The 8,626-nt window shown below is 39.6% G+C and overlaps 1 long non-coding RNA gene across 1 annotated transcript; it reads left to right on the forward strand.

The window, feature by feature from the left end:
* Nucleotides 1–3,963: 3,963 nt before the first annotated feature.
* On the forward strand, nucleotides 3,964–5,871 carry LOC136360381 (uncharacterized). The gene is made up of 2 exons (XR_010743455.1): nucleotides 3,964–4,059; nucleotides 4,297–5,871. It is a non-coding gene; the product is annotated as an uncharacterized lncRNA (long non-coding RNA).
* Nucleotides 5,872–8,626: the final 2,755 nt, after the last annotated feature.

An 8,626-nucleotide genomic window follows, 5' to 3' on the forward strand; every position in this document is an offset into this window, starting at 1 on the left:
AGTAAGAGGGAAGGCAGGGAGATTTTTTCTGACAGAGATACAGACATAAAGCATAAGTTAATAAGACATTTCCTTAGGAAAATTCCAGCCCCTTTATCTCTCACTGAGTCACTTTTTCCCAAGAATGTTTGTGTTTTCTCTGTAAGCATTTAGGCTCTGTTATCCTCGTATCTCTCCAGCAAAGATTTACTGTCACAGTGGAAATTCATAGAGGAAATAGGCACCCAGAAGAAAGAGTTTTTCAGTGGAGACTGTGTAACTTCAGAGGAAGGGTTTGCAAAGTGCTGGTTGAGCCTAGAAACACACAAAGTGACCAATTCCTCTGCTGAGTCATGATAAAAATGCATGCTAGAGCCCTGCACAGAGAAGGCAGCAACACTGGGGGAGTTCCAGTGAGATTGTTGAGGGGCTATTTTAAGTAAACTTAATAGATAGATCCTAGGTCCAATCAGAGTTCAAGTAGCTTTAACATGTTTCACTCTGAGTATTACAGGAAATAAAAAACATGGACCAATTGAATCAAAGGAGCAATTATTTATAAGTAAGGAAAGTTATTTTAGAATTCTTGAAATTCATGTGTTTTGTTTCTCTCACCACACCTGCAATGAATTCTAGCTACCCCCAGTGTTTCTGACACAGTTTCAGTCTAGCCAAAGAAGGTAATAGTATGCCTGGCATCCATGCAGCATGGATTATCATCTTACGGCAGCATAGCTGACATAACTAAATTAATTTGACTTAAGAAATCAGAGAAGTCTTGAACTGTTGTCTTGTAGATGACAAACTAGTGCCTTATCAGCTGAGTTACTCAGATCCAGTCTGCAGTACTCTTAAGTGTGATTTCATCGAAGTAATGTGTTGCTGAGTCTAACGTCAAATGGATCTATCACATTACAACCTTTTCTAATTAAAGGAAAAGAAGATTAAATGTATATGATCAGTCATTTAAAAGGCTGCAGTTGATTAATAGCCAGCATTTTTCTAACAATTTCAAAGTGATTTTATCATTATTCCTTTGAGCAGAAACAAGTATCTTTTAATAAACTTCTGCAAACTATATGAAGATAGGGCAGAATCTACTACATTTTCTTGCAAAAACAAAGTGCAGCTCAATGTATAAGTTTATCCATTCATTTCACTGGTTTTATTGGAGAATGAGTGTTCAAATTGAACTAATTTAATCTGCTATGAAATCTTAGCATTTCCCACTGGCTGGCCACAAGCCAAATGATACAGAATTTAGACCATTAAAGATTTTGAATATGGATGAGTAACCCATACCCAAGAATATTTCAGTATTTCTTAGAAATAGGCTGTATTTTTCTTCCCATATATTTGTACAAGAAAAAAGTAAGACTCATCTGAACAATTTCACTTGAAGCCATATCCTTTGGCCTTTTCACTTTTTAAATTTGCAATGGCCTGTATCACTTTATGGTGCCAACAACTGTGCTTTCAAGAAATGGTGCCATGCAAATGCAGTACACTCCCTGAACTGCTGACTTTTGGTCATCTAGACAAAGTTAGTGCCCAGATACTATGGGTCAGACTGTCATTTAGCATCAGAATTAAAGATTTCCATGACCTAAAAGAGTTTGTTAAAACTATACATAACCTACTCTTTGGTGAGTGTTACCTCTTTCCAATGGCAAAATCTTAATTCCTCTCTTTGACCTAAATCCTTTTCCCAAGAGGATCTAGGCACTGGGAATCATAATTCCCACTAAAACTTATTTGGTTTATGCTTCCCTGTTACCCCTGACAATGTAAATCTTTCCAAATCACTTGAGCATCAGTCTGGAGGTCTCAGTTGTGGATCTGAGTCCTATATCAGTTTATGATGGGTCTCAGTAGTCCCACAGCACTTCAAAGTATAATAGATACATCGAACATTAAGGTATCTGTGCAAGGAAAATAACTTACCATATTCTAATTTTTAAAGGAAAAATTAAACAATATTAGAATAAGTCCCTCATTCAAAATCAAAATTGGGACACAGATTAATAATAGACTTAAGAAGTGGAATTACCAAAAAAACTTATTTCATCATTCCATCGTAAAGAAAATTACGATATTTTTTTCAGGCTAGTCCATGTGTTTTCCAGATTACTAGATACAGTGGCAATCTCTGTGGATTTCTAAAGCTGAAGCAGAAATAGTGGAATTGATCTCATGTCAGATGGACATTGCAAATTATTTTTCACTCTACCTGTTGAAAACTATCTTTTCCTAAGGTAACAAGAATACCTCAAGACTTACAATTTTTTTTAATAAAAGATAAATTTAGACCTAAATTTATTTACATGTACAAGCCAGAAATATATTCACACACTACACAGATATTTAATTAGTTGGTTTCTGCAAATATGTGATTAATTTCATTTCTTGACTTTTTTTCTTTTTTAAATTTTTCTCCATATTTGCATTTCCTCACACAGAAAGGGTATCTTTATATTTTGCTGAACTGATTACATCTCTCTTTGGACTCCAGCGCATCTTTAATTGCTACCAGATCTTCAAATATTTTCAGAAGATTCCCATTAGAATGATTGTCAGCCATTTCCATCCTCATTCTCCAAAGGAAACTTTGAGCAGACGCTCTCACCCAATAGTAACATTGACACATTAACTTTCCTCAGCCACCTCACTCAGACTACTTAGTCTGGCTCCACCAGGGCTGGGAGCCTTAATCAGATATCATACTAACGAAAGCTATGTCAGTAATGATGTCAGATGAATGGTGGTCACATGGCAACAGTCTCATTTGAAGCAAACAGTGCCACACTTGTTTTTAGGCTACTTTATGACTTGGCTGAAAAATGACTTTGTTCACAACAAAACACCACTAATGTATGAGCTGTTACCATAGGATTTTAGCACGTCTACTATTTTCTCAACATTATTTTAATACACCTAACTGGACAAAGTGTGTAAATATCATTAAACTACACAAATTATCAAAGTCATCAATCAGCATGTAAGCTAACTAGATGAAAAATTGGTAATCACTTCTGGCATTTTGAATCCTCAAAGAAATGGTATTATGGAAAATATATAAAGGAGAAAATATTTTAATTTTGCACTTTGATTTGGCTTATACCACATTCACACGTACAGAAGAATAGGGACACACAGTCAGCTCTCCTATTAGTTCCCAGAAGCTTTTCCTTTCGCTGCTCTGGATGTCAGTGGGCTGGTGGGACATACAGAGGGCAGAATAATGAGACTGAGCAGGAGAGAAGAATTTGCCCTCTGGCTCCACTCACACTGCAACAAAACAGAAGCTCCAAAGTCTCCTGTCATTTACACTCCTTTTCCTTCCCTGGCTTCTGAGGTAAAAGTGCCCCTTCCTATTTCTCATAAGCACTTCAGTTAGTGCTCTTACTCCCAGCAGGGAATTACAGGCAAGCATGACTTTTTCATTGGGAAGTACTGGAAAGGCCGCTGATTCTCGGGAATTCTGACCGCGCTTGGAAGCAGGCCACACCAACACAGCACTACGGCTTGGTTAAAAATTAAAGCTTAAATGACAGGTCATAGACACTTGCCTAGAGAAGATAAATATCACTGGCAGCTACGTTTTCCTGTTATTGTTACTCAGCGCACAGTCTCACGGCCAGCTTAAGACTGCAGACTGCCGCTGCTGATGAGAAGCAAAATGCCCACGCAGCCCTGCCTCTGCCCGGCCGGGAAACGGGAACGGGCTGGCTGCGGGACGAGCCGGAGCGGCGTGCCACAGCCCCGTGCAGGCGTGTCACCGGCAGTGTCACAGCCCCGTGAATGAGTGTGTCACCGGCAGTGTCACAGCCCCGTGAATGAGTGTGTCACCGGCTGTGTCACAGTCCCGTGCAGGCGTGTCACCGGCTGTGTCACAGCCTGTGAATGAGTGTGTCACCGGCGGTGTCACAGCCTGTGAATGAGTGTGTCACCGGCGGTGTCACAGCCTGTGAATGAGTGTGTCACCGGCAGTGTCACAGCCCCGTGAATGAGTGTGTCACTGGCAGTGTCACAGCCCTGCGAATGAGTGTGTCACCGGCAGTGTCACAGTCCCGTGAATGAGTGTGTCACCGGCAGTGTCACAGCCTCTGAATGAGTGTGTCACCGGCAGTGTCACAGCCCGTGAATGAGTGTGTCACCGGCAGTGTCACAGCCCCGTGAATGGGTGTGTCACAGGCGGTGTCACAGCCTGTGAATGACTGTGTCACCTCCTGTGCCACAGCCCCGTGAATGAGTGTGTCACCGGCGGTGTCACAGCCCCGTGCAGGCGTGTCACCGGCAGTGTCACAGCCTGTGAAGGAGTGGCCCAGGACCAGACACGGGTGCCCGGGCTGCGGGTGGGGTCGCTGGCGGAGCAGGGAGAGCTGCAGTGCCTCTCGCTGGCATCCAGGGCTGGTGCGGCTTAAATTCCCCGTGAAGCTGTTGGTACTGGCTTGCAGCGAGAGCCTGAAATCCAGCTGGGGTCACAAGTCTCTCTGTTTGGCCTGTAGGGCTTATTCCATTTAAACGGCTGATCAGGAAGGGAAAGTTTTGTGTTTAACCAACCGGGGAGCAGGAATAACAGCAAAGAACAAAGAGAAGCTAACAAACCCCTGAATTTAGGCCAATGAGTGGTCAGAAAAATTTGAAAGAACATTTCATTAAAACTCTATCCTGAATGACTTCCTGGAAATAAAGAACTCTCAAACAGAAAGAAAGGAAAAAAAAATCAGATATTTTCAGAGAATAACTCAGTTACTCCTACCTGCTAGTATGAGAACAGGGACTAAGAATGCATGCTATAGAATATTTTATCTGTAAGGGAGAATTTGAATTTTAGCTAGTGACCCTGGAACTTTGTTGGCATAGACTTTGGATTAACAGACATTCTGAAAAATCTTTTAAACTCTGAAGTTCCAACACACTATAATAGATTCTGGGCACAAACTGCATATCATTCATTCAGCTAAGCCTTTAGCACTGCCATTATTTTCTGTTGCCTTCTGGCACCACTTAGTAAGTTCCAAATGAATGAATTCTCTATCCACTGATATATAGTGGGGGGAGAAAAATGCAGACTCTCTGCACTGAAAAATAACATGCATGCTTCTCTTACCTTCCCCTCTCAGCTTCTCTGCAACATAAATAGCTCTCAGAAAGATGAACTGATTTCACATTGCTAACCAAAAAAACCCAACAACCCCCCTCCCCCAAACTGTTACATTTCTATGGGGCATTTTATTTTCAATCATTTTTTTACAGAGTATGCAAAATTTCTTGAAGCCGGAAAGGATCAGTCTTTCCCACTAGGCCAGCACAGATCCTACTTTAAGTAGACACATTGGACCTCCTGGGCTGCACCAAGTCCCAGGAAGAAAGTTGAGCATGCATTGGCTGAGGAAAGTACTGTGGAAATCAGGAAAAAAAAATACATGAACTGGAAGAGCAATAACAATTAATACCTCATGTAGAAGAGTTTATAGAAGGCATAAGGTGAAATGGAGCAAAATCTGCCCAGAAGACGTGAGGTCTCACCAACATAGTCAAAACATTTTGGTGAATCCATATGAGCTTTGAAAGGCTGTGATCCAGCTCTGAGAGAAGGAAGATCACTTACAATTTGAATAAGATTTGTTTGGTGAGTAGTCTCACAGATGATTACAAGGGAGAGCTACAGTGACTTTTTTTTTCTTTTTTCTTTTTCTGAAGCTAAACTGCTAATCAGCAAAACTGCTAAAAGCTAATCAGCATCTTCTCTTAAATGAAATACTTCAGTCATCCATTTTTGGTTGACTATATTTGGTTCTATCCTGCAAAGTTGGTGGAAGCAGCTGCTTTGGAACAAAACAAAACAAAAGCCATAAAAAAAAAAAAAAAAAAAAAAGGCAAGAATAAGCACATGGGCAGCAAGAATAACCACATCAGGGCATACCAGACGTTTACACCAGCATAGGATACTGTCTTTGATGGCAGACAGTGGCAGATGCCTAGTAAAGGAGATAAGAACAGGCATGCAAATGATGAATAATATCATCATATCTCCCCAGAATAATTTTCCACCTTCCACTAAAGAGACTTGTACATCTGGTAGATAGCAGACCACAAAACTTCACTGAACTGATGCAAATGGCAGAGGAAAGGGGTACCATTAGTCCATCTTGCATTCGTTGCTCCAGATGTACTTTATACATCCTACGTGAACTTCCATAAATTGCACAGCTAGTGAATGCTATGGGAATTATATGCTGTCTACACAGAGATTTTTCTTCCTTTTTTAATCTGAGACCCATATAACAGGTTTGAGATTATGTTTATGCTTACACAATGAATGTAGTTCAGTTAAAAATACATAGAATATTGCTGATTAACAGGACCACTATTAAACGTACTTTTTATGTGATCACTGGCTGTTCTCCTTTACCAGTACACCATATAAAAATTGTCTTTTAATGGAAGAATACGGTACAGAGACCAAAATAGAAACTGCTAAAACAAACAAGATAATTATCTAAATGTTATAATATCACTCATAAAACGTCTGCCTTTTCCCTTTATGAGCTTGATAGATTAAATTTAGGGCAGATGTTTCACATAATTTACTCAGAAAACAGGAAAATTATTTTAAAAAAACTCATAAAACCTACAAAAACACAAATGACACTAATCTAAAACATGTGCAGTCTACAGATTTAAGGGAAAAGTTAGTTATTCCTGAAGATATGGATAAGGATGCTTAAGAGATAAAACCATCTCTCCCACACATTTTACAGTACCAGATATTCTGAACTGCTTTGAACAAACAAAGGCCCCTCTAAATTTAGGGTGCATGAGGTAGCTCTGGCTACTTTTCCAAAAACAAAGAGGAACTTGCAGAAGTACAAAACGTGTTCCTCAGTGCACAGAAGCCAATCTGTGCTATCTTAATTGAATTATAGAGGTACCTGCTGTAACGTGAATGTTGTGGAAGAATACCAGGTACTACATATTATCTGTTTATGCACTACAAAAAGAGGAAGAGGAGCAGGTGCAATGTCTTTAATCCTCTAAAGAAAATTAACTTCTTCACTGTCAAGACATTTTGAAATCAAATACTCTTTTAAATGGAAGGTATAGACAAAGACAAAAACATATAGACAAAGACATATTTTGAAAGATTTTGTTTTGAAGGCTCAAAAGACTCCACACCACAAAACTCAATTTTAAGAATAGGTCAGCTACAGAGATCCCAGGGGGAAAAAAGTATATTGTGTGCTGTCTTGTTGCAAACTCTTTAGCCCAAACTCATCTGTCAGAACATAGTTTATTATTCTCTGGGTTTATATATTAACTGTGTTGTGAGATCCAATTAAGAGAGCATAAAGTCTGGTAGTGCTTCTCTGAGTGGTGTTAGTGGTGGCAAGCAACATTTTGTGTTTCTCTGTAGACTGACCCTTAGTTGCTGTTTCTCTAATTTTTTGAGTGTGAGACTCTTGGAATGAAGGAGGCAACAGAGATGTATTTTTGAAATAAAATCTTCCCAGTGTAGTGCTAGTTCCTGAGCTTGATGAGGGCTGGAAAGGAACTGAAACACTACACTCAAATGAAGGCTTCTGAGTTATGTCCTTGGTTTGCAGGATAAAACAAATTATTAAGCAGAAAAATAAAATAATAATAGAAAACAATCCCTTTTCCAAGATTATCAGAATGTATAAGAATATTAAATTCATCTATATATTATTATTCACTTATGTGTTAGTAAAAAGCACTGAACCAAAGAGTCTCTGCAACACACACAAACCACGGAACAAAGTTTAGGCATAAAAGAAATACAGCTACTATGTTGACAGCAGTCATGGATTTCAGGATCACAAGAAAAGCAATAAATATTCTAAGCCAAACGATATGCTTTAAAAATACCCAAACCAATAAAGTATCATTTCTCAGTCCCTGAAGTTCAGAGAGATAGGGTACTGTGGTGGTTCTGCCTAAATCCTGCCCTGCATTGAAAGCAGATCAGCTAGAGAGCAGATCCTGCTGCTGCTGGGTATAAACACTTTCTGTGCAGAAACAAAGCTTTCCTTTCCAAGACTTTACCCCATTGCACTTTGTTCCTGCTGGCAACACATCACAGCCTGTTTTTGTGAGCTTGATAAAGAGGATTTGGCATTGGAGACACATACTGTGTTTGAGATACCAAATGAAAGTAGCAAAGGAATGGATGAAAGCTACCAAGTGTTGCTCAGCCACCCTGCGTAGCATCTGAGAAAGACAAGCCAGCTGCAAACAGAAGAGCAAACCAGTCTACCTCAGACTCTTGGGGTAGCAGCAATTAACTCAATGAACTAAAATGTGCTGTGATTCCCTCTTACAAAACAGAGTTCCTTCAAAGGCAAACAATTGCCCTCCTAATATTGAATCAAATATTTTCAAATGTGTCACTTTAAAAAAAAGCTGTGGGACAATTCCTCTTTCAGAACACATCATGGGTTACAGCAATGCAGGAAGAAAAGTGCAAATGGTTTATGATGGGTAGCATCAAAGTAGTGCAGGACAAACTAGCTCAAATACCTGATCTGAAGTAGGAAGAACAACAAGTTTGCATTGATGTGGCATAAACACATGATCTTGAATAGATATGGCCAAGGCTCCAAAAAAAAACCTGCAAAAATAG

Source organism: Sylvia atricapilla, chromosome 4 (genome assembly GCF_009819655.1).
Source record: "Sylvia atricapilla isolate bSylAtr1 chromosome 4, bSylAtr1.pri, whole genome shotgun sequence".
Taxonomy (NCBI): domain Eukaryota; kingdom Metazoa; phylum Chordata; class Aves; order Passeriformes; family Sylviidae; genus Sylvia; species Sylvia atricapilla.